This window comes from Cryptomeria japonica, chromosome 6 (assembly GCF_030272615.1).
Source record: "Cryptomeria japonica chromosome 6, Sugi_1.0, whole genome shotgun sequence".
In the NCBI taxonomy this organism is placed as follows: domain Eukaryota; kingdom Viridiplantae; phylum Streptophyta; class Pinopsida; order Cupressales; family Cupressaceae; genus Cryptomeria; species Cryptomeria japonica.
In genome coordinates, this window is record NC_081410.1 from 24,231,057 (window position 1) to 24,245,926 (window position 14,870).

The following is a 14,870-nucleotide window of genomic DNA, read 5'->3' on the forward strand; positions in this document are numbered from 1 at the left end:
CTAAGGAGACATCAAGAATAAGCTAACCTAGTAGGAGAGCCTAACCACTCTACATCAAAAACAAGGGTGGAACAAGGATTCAATAAGACCCATGATTCTTGATATAGCCAAGGAATTATTCCTAAGGGAATATTTAGTGGATATATTTCATGTGGGCCATGTTTGCATAGTCACATAAGCTATATAGGGGTTACATGCAACCAATGTATCTTGATCTAGTGAGAGTATTAGTGGTTAAGGCTAAATTTGTGTTTTGGTACAACTCTTTAGTTTTCCATTTTGTTTGATCCTAATTCTTGTTAAGGCATACCCCTAGTAACACCATCATATGTCTAATATGAGAAAATAGTATCCTCAAATTTCTTCTTATAATAAAATCCCTCATATTTTCTATTGAAATCATGTTTATCAAATGAATAACATAAAAACTTAAATGTGAGTAATAATTATAATTTAACATATATAAAATTTATGAGTGAAGAGTTTAAATGAATGAAAGCTCACCATTGAAAAAACAAAGTTAGTGAAAAATATAATATATATTAATAATTTATCTTAGTTCTAACCTCTCAAATATGAACCAATACTGAAAATGAAGCCCACCAAGAAAAATTTGATCACTTTTAATATTTCTTTAATAAATAAGCCAAATCAACAAAACGACTTCAAATAAAAATTCTAACATCAGATGTTCAGTTTTAAAAAGTGATAGAAATGTATGTGTGGTTCTTAGAAATACCTTTTCAACATCTATAAGAAATCCAAAATCAAATCCTGTGGGTACACAAGAAATAAAATTAAATCTAGGCTTTAAATTGAAATATCAAGAGCTTGTCACAAAAACAAGAAATAATATATATAGTATTGTAAAATGTTCACACCTAGGTATCTAAAGCATATAAGAATGTTAAACAATTAGACTCTTATGAAAAATATAACCTCCCCCAAAATAAATTCTCTTTTAAGAAAATCAAATGGTGTCTCCCTTCACTACTTTGCTAGCAAGATTTGTGGGGCCTCTTCCTAGATAACAAAGATGAGTGTAACCACCTATGCATATATAGATTGAAGCACAACAATAAGATAAGTCACAAATGAGTGGAGCCAAGTAAGGAAAACCATACGATTCAACCCAAATATGACCTCCTACTAGACCCTATCAAATAAAAAAAAACAACAACTAAACTTTGTATCATTGATGCAAACTTGTGACATCAAGAAATGTACCTAGTAATATTAAAGATTGCGTAAAATGTGTTGAGAAAACTTACATAGTTATTTAATAGAATTGTATTCTAGAGATTTTTCATAAAAAATTAAATTGCAAGTCCATAAAAAATCAAAATTTTATTGAGCTATATATTAATTTATAGGTTGTAGGTCTTTTAATTCAATTGATGAGATTCATTTTTCATCAAAATGTAGTCAATAAGAGTCTTTGTCAAAAAACACTCAAATTAAGAAGGAATTTGTAAATCTAAAGCCCTAGTACCATTTAAAAGTTACATAATAAACTCAAATTACTAGAATCACCTATAAAATAAAATAAAACTTTCCACGAAAGAGTAATAATAAATTAATACTAGATACACAATCCATTAATATACAAAAGGAACTTTCTTATGTAGACAAAGTGAAAGATATAATAATTTAAGATTAGGGGGGAGGGGGACTACTGGTCTTGTAGGCTAACTTTGTCAACCTATAGTTGTTATATAAAATATCGTAAGACTTTATTGTAAATTTGTAAAATGCACACACATGCATCTACAACTAAGGTTTAGAGGTGCGACTCATCATGCAACTCGTCAAAATAGCATGTCTAGTACAAAGTGACGTGTCCTAATTATGTCGAGAGTGTATCATACTTACATATGGATGGAAAAACATCCATCAATAAAAATTAGAAGCATTTTGTGACACTATATTCATGAAAAGCAAAAAAGTATTTTATTATTTTTTTAAATTTTATATTATTTAATGCTAATTGTATCTTTACTTCCACCTCTCAACTACCACTCGCTCTGAGTTTAACTGATCAATCAATTTTGTCTATCTCCATCATGCAATTAGTTAACTTTATAATTATCTCAATCTAGAATTATTAATTATAAGAGATTGAAAGTGTCCCTACATAATATCCAATGAATATAAAATAAAAATATAATGATATGATAACTTAATGAAATGGTAATATACTAATAATAATGCAGTCTTAATAGCTGTTTTTCTTCCATAAAAAATTTAATATAAATATAAAATATAATAATAATATTTGCTACTAAAAGCTTTTTAAGTTTTATAAAGAGTTTAATGCAAATATAAAATTTAAAAGATAAGAATATATTAAAAGATAATAATATAATCATATCTTAATAATAATTTAATATTAATTACAATATCATAATATAATAATAATTTAATATAAAATATATATAATAATATTTATGTTTTTCAAATAAAACAATAAACAAATATTATATACTTCGCCGACGGCTTAAATCACACACTAAGCTTTGATTTAAGACTGGTATATTTCAACATACTTTACATGTATTCTTCTAAATATATATGGCAGCGCAACAATGAATAAAAATCTCCATAAATAAAACAAGACAGGGCATCGTTGTCAAGAAAGAAAAACAAATTTTGTAAAAGAGCACGTATTCAATGAGAGACATAAGACAAAGAACACGTTGTAGTATAGCATTTAGTCGAAGTTTGAGTGGAGAAAGACTGTCCAAAATTTGTAGGAAAGCTGAAGCAGTTGGAGTAGGATTGAAATTGGAAATTTGAAGTAGCGTGCCATCCAGTAAGACAATGAACTGCGTTTCAAATATTCCAACATGTCGGCGATTGTTGAAACTTGGCACTAGGGGCCATTCTGCTTCAATACATTCCTTACACTTGGAAAACTCACTTAAACGTTTCTATCTGGGGCTGCTACTTTCAACTCAACAAGCCGTCCATACAGTGGTTCACAGTTCAGAAAGCCGCATATGATGTAATTGGCCAGCGCCGAATTTTTTTGTGATAGTTACAGATCTTCGGCTCACGATCACGACGGCTTCTAAGTGCTCTGTGATTGTATCTATAAGACGCAATCCAACCAAGCATAAATCTGAAACTTGTCCATTTTATCGGTAAGAGCACCTTTTAAGGTGTCGAACACTATTCAAATCTGCGAGTTTCTTAGTTTGAGCTCACTAGTTTAGTGAAACGAGCAAGCCTGCGAGCATAGTGGTCCAGTGGGGTTTTGAATCTTGGTGGCGGTTTCATCAAGCAAGTGTTTTAACTGCTATACTACACGGGTCATCCCCTTTTAAAAAGTGTATTATTATTATATAAGTTAATTATTTAATGATAATTATATTTTGACTTCCACCTCAAGGAGATCAGTTCAAGCTGGTCAGCAAGAGTAAACACAACGGAATCACATAGATATGATGGAGGCATTGCATAACAGATAGTTTTATTGCATGAAATTTAATTATATCCAACTGATAACAACCAGATTACAACATACCGGCACATAGACCTGGTAGAATAGGTCACACCAGGTCCTAGAATCGAAAGATCTATCTTCTAGGCACAGTCTATCTATCTAATACTCTTTGATTCTTCGATTGATTACATACTACAACATGATTACAAATATACATATATCAATCTAAAGGATCTGGTCGGCCCAAAAAGGATCAAAACCCGAAGAGCAAGACCTAGCATGCAAAAGTAAACAAGGTCAGCCTCCATCAAGAGATTCCTCTAGAAAATCCAAAGGATGAAATGAAGAAGGTCGGCCACACGCCAAGAAATATCAAGATCAATGTCCAAGGCTCCGCAAGCTTCGGAATGGGTTCCCATAGATCACTAGAATAGGTCTCAGGCAACCGGTAACAAAGGAACAACCAGTAACAAGAGACTATCAAGGAAACCGATAGCGATATCTTACCGGAAATGATGAATACTAAAGGGGGGGGGAGAATTAGAATACAAAAATTTACTGGACTTAAACACTTATGCACTCTAGTAGCAAACTGGTAAATTAGTTTAACAAACAAACCTGTTAACACACATGCAAACCAAATAGAAAATAAGGCATTCACCTGTAGAAGCAGTAACACCATAACACAAGATATATGACATGGAAACCCAAATAGGAAAAACCACGGTGAGATGAAACTCACAAGTTACTATCTACAGAATAGAAACCAGACCGGTTAAGGTCATACAATGTTCTTTACCAGAACAGGTCCTGTTAGGAATCTCAATCTCTGTTAGGAGATAAGCCTGATTAAAGACTACCTTGTGAGAGGATTTAAGATCCATTGATGTGAACCACCTTGTTAGAGGATTTACAAAGGCTTTACAAAGCCTACCCAGTTAAGGGTCTTCAGACTTTTTGAAGATGTAAGTAATCAACAAGTGAGTGATCTAGATACTACCACAGTATGCTTGGTTTGATCCATTAAAGCTCATAGTTAATGCATTTTGCATTACTTCAATCTTCAGACACTTCACACTATTACTTCACACAGACTCCCTCTTCTCTCCTATGATTGCTCATACAAAACTCGTGCAATTAAAAACCCTCACACCTAAAACCCTAGACATGATGTCCTTAAAAAGGAAACTAATTTCATGTCAGTCCAATAGGATTGCATTGCAAGTTCCTAGGTTCAGTGCATCTAAACATATTTGGTAACATGACACAAAAGCACCACTAGAGTGTCGGCACCACCAAACAATTGGTGGATGGAAACTCATGACAAAATGCCGGTTGGTAACTCATCCCAGAGTATTATTGGTTCATACAATACCGGTTTAAGCAAAATACCAGTTGCCGGTTTGACAAAATGAAGACTAGGAAATATGAGTTGTGTCGCTTTGTTCCTTTGTACCACTTGAGATCCTCAAACCACTTGGGGTCTTCATACTGCTTTAGACCGGTAAACACTTTCTACAAAACACTGATAGTCTAAAAACTATAATACATCATACCGATTGAGCTTTAACTCATACATATAAAAAGTGATCTCATAGCAAGTGTGTGACCATCAATGACAATCACAACATAATCATCAAAAATGCCAATAGGAAAGTGGTCCAAATGAGATGCGGTTTGAAAGAAAGAACAATGATCAAGTCTTCAAGTAGAATCCAACTCCACAGGAACTGGTGAGCCAGAACCGGGACACATAGAAAGGAAAACTAAAACTACAAAAAAAATGGAAAAGGAAATGTTTTTGGTTGATGCAAGATTGTTGTGAACTGGGGATGCTCCTGCATCAGACATCTAGGGTTAATAAAAAGTGAGCTTCTCACTTTGCTGGGGTTAGAGGGAAACCAAGGTGGTCTACCTCTTACTGAGAAATCCAAGATGAATCTTCCACTGGTCTGTTCTTATGTATAACTGCAAGTCAGATTGTAGCTTTTCCTTCTGTACAAGCACATCATCATAGAAGAGCTTTTCCTTATATCTTTTTGAGCTTTTTATAGATCGGACCGGAGCTCATTTAACTTCTTCACCAGAGTAGTGTTTAGAGGCTTTTGGTGCTTCTTTTCTGCACTGGCTTCAACCACTTCTTCCAGACTTTGCACTTGGTCCTCTACAACTGTGCATAAGAGTTTCAGTTGTGCTAGAGAGGAATCGGTACTAGGGAGATTGGTACCGAGTATCAAACTGGTGAGTGTTTCTACTGTAGTTTGAATAATATCCTCCTCCTTTTTCCTCCTTAGAGTTTCTAGTCGCTCTTGGGCAATCTTGATTCTTTGGAGTAGCTCCATTTCATTTGCAGATTGGAGGTCAATGAGATTGGCAATGTTAGCTGGTTTAGCCTGACTACCAGTTGCCATTGGGGTCTCCACCTGTGTGTTTTTTGCCATTGCTTCCTTATCTTTGGCTTTTTGCTTATCTTCTTGTGCCTTCCTTTACTCCTCTTCTTCTTTCTTTCTTTTCTCTTCTTCTTGTCTCTTCTCTTCATCTTTCTACTTCTTCTCTTCTTCATCCATCTTCTTCTCCTCTTCCTTCTTCTCTTCTCTTCTTCCTATTTCTTCTCTTCCTCTTTTTGCTTCTCCTCTTCTTTATTTTCCTCTTCCTTCTTCTTCTTCTTCTCTTCCTCTTGTTTCTTATTTTCTTCTTCTCTTCTCTTCTCCTCCTCTTTTCTCTTTTCCTTTTCATCTTTCTCCTTCTTTTTCTTCTCTTCCTCTTTCTTTTCCGCTTCTTTCTTCTTCTTATCTTCCTCTTGTCTATTCTTCTCCTCTTTTGTTTTCTCCTCCTATTTTCTCTTTTCCTCTTCATCTGCCTATTGCTTCTTTTCTTCTTTAGCCTGCTTCTCCTCTCCTGCTTCTTCAAGTGGTGTACCCTAAGTAACATTTTCACCATCCAAGGCATCAACATCAATGGGGTCCATCTATTATGTGACCGGTTCTCCTTCACTGTTATACACCTCATTTGGTTTGCTAGTTTTCGGTTCTTGCTCAGCTTTCCTGTTGGCTTCAGCTACCTGGTGCATCTTTAGAGTTGCTTGAACATCAGTATGTGTATCTTTTATCACTCCATGAACCTTTCTTTCCAGTAATAGGAGTCTTCTTCTTCTCATGAAGAAGAGGCCTTTGTATTTATTCATAACTTTGAAAAGTTATGAATTTGATACATCAGGAAAATATTGTGCAAATATTTCCTCCATCATTTCCTGTTCCTTTTCTATGGCAATGCGCCATTTATTATCTAAAGAATTGAATAAAGAATCAGGTGCATTAGATCTAATTTCTGATGGCGACCGGTCATAAACACATAAATAATTAATGATTTCCTGCTCAACTTCTTTTTTCTCACTATCGGAAAAATCATCAAAATATTCTTTCAAATCACTAAGCAATTTTCTTTTAATATTCTTGATAGTTCTTTGACAATGTGTCAAAGGTTTGTAGGAGGAAATATCAATATTTACCAGTGCAGATGTTGTCGGTTCATTGCTAGTTGCCTTTGTCTTCTTCCTCATTTTCCTAGTCTTCTTAGGTTGTTATTTAGACACAGTTTCTTCTAAGTCTAGTGTGCTTCTTTTTGCCTTCCACTTCCTCTCAAATACCTTGGCAGGTTTCTCTTCTAGTTTTTTCTTTGCCAATGACCGCTTGGTCACTTTAGGACTTACAGTAGCAACCGGTACCGATACAGATGGCACCTCCTTTCCCTTCTTTGCTGAAAGTTCTTTAACTGATGTCACCTGTTCCAAATAGGTGTCGGTTATTTTCTCCTTAGGGTCAAGAGGTGAGGCAATAAGGGTAGAGGTGTACCCATCCAGCATATCATACATTACCTCATAGCCCATAGGCTCCACCTCTTCCTATCTGAGCTCAACAGCCTCCATTATGCATTCATCCACTTTGATGATAAAGCAGATGTCCTCTTCGTATTTCTTAACAATGTCACTGGATATCCTCATCCTTAGGCTCATCTTGCTTCTGAACTCATCAAAGTACTTGCTCAAGACTTTAGGGTAACCAGTTCCAACTGCTTGTAGGCTTTCTTTGATTTGCTTGGTAACCGGTTGGTTAGCAGACCACTGAATATCTCCAACTCCTGGGAAGTAACCTTGGAAGTAGAAGAATAACCCTACTAGGAGTTGACCAAACTTAAATTTTAATGCATTATCCCATTTGATCGATTTGAGGTTCAACAGAAGTTGTCTTTGCATACAAGTGCACAGATCAAATGATGCATCTTCCTTGATTATCCTATAAGCGACATTTATCGCTGCAGCAGAGACAAACTTAATTCTACTGGCATGGAATGTCCGGTATCCTATTACCATACACACATATTTGACTAAGTCATCCTTGATGGAATTGACAGTCATTCCATGTGAGTCACTCACTGAACCAGTGAGCTTGGTCATTTCGGTCTTGATGATCTTCCTCAGGGCTAGCACTTCACCGACGTTGTAGAAACCGGTGATGGCATGAATAGCTTCCAGTGTTATGTCATGTGTTCTCTCAAGATACATTTTATCACCATGAACTCTGCTCAGAATGATTCGGATGTGATCATCTGTGAAATAATCAAGGAAATAAATCGCATTGTGAAGCTTCTTCTTCTCCAAGATGCTATACTCTGGTTTGATCTTTTTATCCTTCCCATAGAATAGAACTAGCTAAGAATGGATTGCAAGAGATAGTAGGTCTTCAATTTTGCAGTGAATGTAATCGGAAATGCCTTCCTTGACAATGACATCAGCAGGTACTAAGGATAGGGCATTATATTTTGCTTTTCGTTGGATGAAATCTGCTGAATCAACAGGTGCACTAGAACTAGAGTGTGATGCAGAAGCCATGATAGAATAGAAAAACTCGAGAAATACCTTTCAGAAATCAAGAATTTAGGGCTTGCTAATTCCACTTCACCACACACTACATCGGTTGAGGAAACACCACTTTGAGTTCTTCCCTTGACCATCTAATATTAGCTTTTGAATCTTCTTTAGGGATTTGAAATTTCTTTGAATTGCAACACAAATCGCCTTTTCTTCGCTCTGCACTTGAAAAACTTCTTCCCTCGAAAAATGATTTGAAAGTTCCTTTTAAACATATTCCTCACCTACCGTAATAAACGCTCCACCATTAGGGCATAAACCTTAATCTGCCTTTTACCATTTTCGGTCTTCTGCCAAATGACAAGTATCACATACCAGTTAAGGTCTTTCACCGTTATAGACTAGGGGTTTGAAACATTTCATCGCTTGCTCCCCCTAAGCTATTTTGATGCTTAGTTTGTTGGTTCAACAGCTTCCACACTAGGTGTAGAAACCAGTTCTTCTTGAATTACTTCTCCTGGCTTCTTCTTCTAGGTTTTGTTTGTATATTCTTGAACAATTTCAACATCAATCGTTCCTTCTAGAGTGACTAGTATGTCATCCGATATGCTCTTTCTACTTCTGCTGAATCTTGCTGAATGACCTGGTTTGTTGCAATGATAGCAAACCATTCCAGGTGCTCTCTAAGGTCCATTATTCATGTTTCCATTCTTCCTTCTGCATATTGCAGCAGTGTGACCATGACCATGGCAAATCCAATAGTTTTCTCTCCACCCGGTTGCCGCTTGATAGCTACCACTATGCAACTGATGATTATACGTATTAAATCGGTTTGGGTTCCGATTCCTAGAGGGTTCAAGAAAAACTCCTTGATTCCTTTGAGCATAACTTTCGGTATTGTGCATGACAGACCTACATTCAAGTTCTCTATGCCTAAACTTGTTGCATGCATAACAATTACCATTGAATGTATTGGATCTAGGCTTATCGTTTAGAAAATAAAGAGAATTATTGTAAGCCTTACTTCTACATACATTAGCAGTGTGTCCTTCCTTGAGACAGTTAAAGCAAACAGGTTTGAACTTTTTATTACCTTTATCCTTTGATGCCTGTTGTTTCATTGATACTTCATCTTTTGTTCTAGAGGTCTCACCATTTTCATAATCAGAGAAACCAATTCCATTGGTATTCTTTACTGGTTTAGTTGATTCTAGCTTCTGCTCTAGCTTGATAGTGCTCTTATTGAATTTGGCAAGTACTTCCTTTGACTCAGTGAGTTCTTTGGAAATAGTAGCATTGGATTCCTTCAAGGTTGTGTTCTCAGAGATAGACATGTTTAGTTCACCTTGCACTCCTTTTTCCATTTTTCTTTCATGAAGACTAGCGGTAAGTGCACTGATCTCTTGCTTCAACTTAGAGATTTCATGATCTTTGTCTTTTACCAGATCTTCAACTTTCCTCCGGTTCTCAATCTCTTGACACATTCGGATAGTCAATCCTTCCAACTCTTTTCTCAGGTTGGAATTGGATTCATCCAGCTTTTCTACTTCTTGAATTAGGGCTTCCATGTCTGCTTCATCAGAAGAACTATTTTCAGATAGCTCCATCAGTTTTTCAACTACTCTCTTCTTTTTGCCTGAGAGGCCTTATATTTGATCATAAGTTCATCATAGGCTTTCTCAGACTGAGTGAGCCAATGAGTAAGTTCCCTCACAATGTATACCCCCATATCTCTTTCCAAGTGGTTAGACTTATAGAAAGGTTGGCTCTGATACCAATTGATGAATACTAAGGGGGGGGGGGGGGGGGGGGAATTAGTATATAGAAATTTACTAGACTTAAACACTTACACACTCTAGTAGAAAATTGGCGAATTAGTTTAACAAACAAACCGATTAACACACATGCAAACCAAATAGCGAATAACACATTCACCCACATAAGCAGTAACACCATAACACAAGATATTTGAAGTGGAAACCCAAAATGGTAAAAAACCACAGTGAGATGAAACTCACAAGTTACTATCTGTAGAATAGAAACTAGACCAGTTAAGGTCATATAATGTTCTTTACCAGAACAGATCTTGCTAGGAATCTCAATCTCTATTAGGAGGTAAGTCCAATTAAAGACTACCTTGTGAGAGGATTTAAGATCCACTGATGTGAACCACCTTGTTAGAGGATTTACAAAGGCTTTGCCAAGCCTACCCGGTTAAGGGTCTTCAGACTTGTCGAAGATGTAAGTAATCAACAAGTGAGTGATCTAGATACTAGCACAGTATGCTTGGTTTGATCCATTAAAGCTCATAGTTAATGCATTTTGTATAACTTCAGTCTTTAGACACTTCACACTCTGTTACTTCATATAGACTCCCTCTTCTCTCCTATGATCGCTGATATAAAACTCATGCAATTAAAAACCCTTACACCTAAAACCCTAGACATGATGTCCTTAAAAAAGAAATTGATTTCATGTTGGTCCAATAGGATTACATTGCAAGTTCCTAGGTTCAGTGCATCTAGACATATTTGGTAACACGGCACAAAAGCACCGCCACAATGTCAGCACCACCAAACAATTGGTGGATGGAAACTCATCACAAAATGTCAGTTGGTAACTCATCATAGAGTATTACCGGTTCATACAATACTAGTTCAAGCAAAATACCGGTTACCGGTTTAACAAAATGAAGACTGGGAAATATGAGTTGTGCCGCTTCGTTCCTTCATACCACTTGAGATCCGCGAGCTGCTTGGGGTCTTCATACCACTTCAAATTGGTAAACACTTTCTTTAAAACACCGATAGTCTAAAAACTATAATACATCATACCGGTTGAAACAAATATCGGTTGAGCATTAACTCATACATATAAAAAGTGATCTCATAGCAAGTGTGTGACCATCAATGACAATCACAACATAATCATCAAAAATGCCAACAGGAAAGTGATCCAAATGAGATGCGGTTTGAAAGAAAGAAACAATGATCAAGTCTTCAAGTAGAATCCAACTCCATAGGAATTGGTGAGCCAAAACCGGGACACATAGAAAGGAAAGCTAAGACTAAAAAAAAAATGGAAAAGGAAATATTTTTTGTTGATGCAAGATTTTTGTGAACTGGGGATGCTCCTACATCAGACATTTGGGGTTAATAAAAAGTGAGCCTCTCACTTTGCTGGGGTTAGAGGGAAACCAAGGTGGTCTACCTCTTACTGAGAAATCCAAGATGAATCTTCCACTGGTTTGTTCTTCCACTTCACTCATGAATAATGATGAACAATAGATACCCCAACCAGTACTGAGAGGGGGGGGGTGAATCAATACAGGCAAATACTCACTCAACAACTTATTTAGCTAAAGAAATACCAACTAGTTATCACCATTACTAAACCTAACCATGGCAATACTGGTTAAACATAGTAAGATATCAGATACCACAAACTGATAAGTCTGATCACTTCAAATATGATCAATACTTGACATCAACTTCACCCATAAACATATGCATGTGATATACCAGTAATATCATAACCTATTAACTCTACATGCATAATCTTTCAACCAAATACTTCATAAACATCACATGAAAAATGCATACCACATAACCCACAGATTCTTCACGTGGAAACCCAAATGGAAAAAACCACGGTGGGGATCAATACCCACAAGCTTGTTTTTTATCTCTTTTGAAGCTCGCCCTATTAGGAGCCTAGTCCAGTTAAAGACTTTATAATAAGGTTTTGCTGGGAACCAATCCTGTTAGAGATGACCCGGTTAAGGGATGGCTATATACCCTGTTAAAGGTTGAAACCCTGTTAAATGTTACCTCGCTAGAGGATTTAAAGAACTCAATGATCTTGAGTCACTTGGTTATAGCTTTTACAATAAGCCTATTAAAGCTACCGAGTAAAGGGATTTTCCAACTGTTGAAATGGTTAGAAGATAATAGGAAAAACTCCGATCTGATAATAGTACTACATGCCAAGGTAGATCCTTTTCATATCCTCTACTCTCCAATCACCCTCTGCACTTTCCCTCTTATTGGTCTGGCAAGTATCAAGTATCTCATCACTCGGATACACACACACACAACATTTGCCAACAACTTTACAATAACAAACATCATTGACCTTATAAGAAACAGATAGGTCAGTAGCATAAACCCTAAACCCTAAGTATCTTAGGTTTACAACAAAGGTGGTCCAATCTTGACCATCCAAACACATTGCAAAAGGTATTATAAATTCAAATAGATCACAAGACAATCTGCATCATTCATTCATCACCGCTCATGGGAATCAGTAACCCATCATGCTTTCTTCTCATACCACTAAGAAGAATGATCATTCCTGAGGTAGACTTCAAATTCCATCGATCTTTTCATGCAAGATCCTTGACACACACAATGTTGACATGGCACCTCAATCTCATTCACATCTCTTAGCTAACTCATAACAGAGTATCATCCATTGCCTCACACAAGCTGGGTCATCAAACCAATAACCATAGAGCTGAGACTACCAACCGGTAGTCACACTAAGTGAAACCCTGACACCAATTCATTACATCTCTTCATGCCTCTTCATATCGGTTCACTTGAACTTATTGAAATCAATGACAACATACATTATCATCATATCAAAATACTGGTTCATCATATGCTAATGACATCCAACAATCTCCCCCTTTGGCATTTATGGCAATAACCAGTGTAGCATTGCGATTGAAAACCACATAGATTAGTGTATCTGCATTATCAGATATCTTCACCCCATACATCAGATATCTTCTCCCCATACACCAGATATCTTCTCCCCCTTTGACAACAATGCCAAAGTGGAGGCACAAGCTTCCAAAATCTTCTATGTTGCTCCCCCTAAGGAGTAGCATCCTTCAACACATCAATCCTGAAGAATTTGTCACTGTAGTACTTGACTAATGTGGAGCACACAACTTTAGTTGACTTCATGAAGGGGCAGAACCCCTAGTTCACCTCTCAAATAGGTAAATGTAGTCTACAGTAAGGGCTTAGTGAATATATCTGCTAGCTTCTCCTTACTCGAAACATGTTGTAGTACAACCTCCTTATTCTAAACTTTTTCTCTCAAAAAGTGATATTTAAGCTCAATGTGCTTAGTTCTAGCATGCAATACTAGATTCTTGGAAATATTTATTGCACTTGTGTTATCACAAACTATATTCATCGATTCAGATACATGTACCTTGAAACCTTCCAATACATGCTTCATCCAAATTGCTAGAGTGTAGTTCATAAATGTTGCCACATATTCTGCTTCAGCTGCAGATTGGGAAATATAGATCTGCTTCTTACTTGTCCATGATACTAATCTTCCACCAAGAAAGAATACTCCACTAGTTGTTCTCTTCTGGTCATCCACATTACCTCCCCAATCGGCATTAGTATATACCTTGAGATTATAGTCACCATTATATGGATACCACAATCTATAATCAACTGTTCCTTTCAGATATCTAAAAATCCTTTTGACAGCTACCAAGTGGGATTCTCTTGGACTTTTCTAAAAATGAGCTACTATGCCCACTACATGAGCAATATCTGGTCTACTATGCACCACATAGTGCAACTTACTGATCATTGACCGGTACTCCTTTTCATTCACCAGTGTTGAATCATCTTCCTTGATCAATTTACAGCTAGTCGCCATCGGTGTACCAACCGGTTTGCTTTCCTCCATGCCAAAAGTCTTTAATACCTCTTTGACATACCTGGACTAGGTAATAAAGATACCCTTTTTCATTTGTTGAATCTGTAAACCAATGAAGAAGTTTATCTCTCCTATCAAATACATCTTAAACTCTTTCTTCATTTCATCTGCAAACGCATGACTCATTTTATCATCTCCTCCAAAGATTATGTCATCCACAAACACTTCACAGTTCAGAATTTGATCACCTTCTGATTTCAAGTAGATGTTGCTATCTTCACTTGTTCTCTGAAATCCAATCTTCACAAGATGAGAGTGTAGTCTTTCATATCATGCCCTAGGTGCCTGTTTTAGTCCATACAAAGCTTTGTGTAATCTACACACCATGTCACTATCTTCTAATAAGGGAAACCCTTCTGGTTTCTCTATATACACTTTCTCTTCTAGGATTCCATTCAGAAAAGTAGACTTCACATCCATCTAATAAACCTTAAATGCTGCAAATGCAAGTAGCATTCAAACACCTTCTAGTCTAGCCACAGGAGAAAAGGTTTCTCCATAATCTTCTCCTTCCTCCTAAGCATATCCCTTACATAAACGCCTAGCCTTGTTCCTTACAATTGTGTCTTCTTCTTTCAACTTATTCCTGAAGACCCATTTGGTACCTATGACATTTTTATGTTCTGGTCTGGGCACCAAAGACCATGTCACATTCTTTTCTATCTAGTCTAGCTCCTCTTCCATTGCTTTAATCCAGTCTTCATGTATAAGAGATTCTCTATAAGTCTTGGGTTCTAATTCAGAAATCATGCAAGAGTTCTCCTTCACTTTTCTTCTAGTGAGTATTACTGCATCTTTATCTCCTAT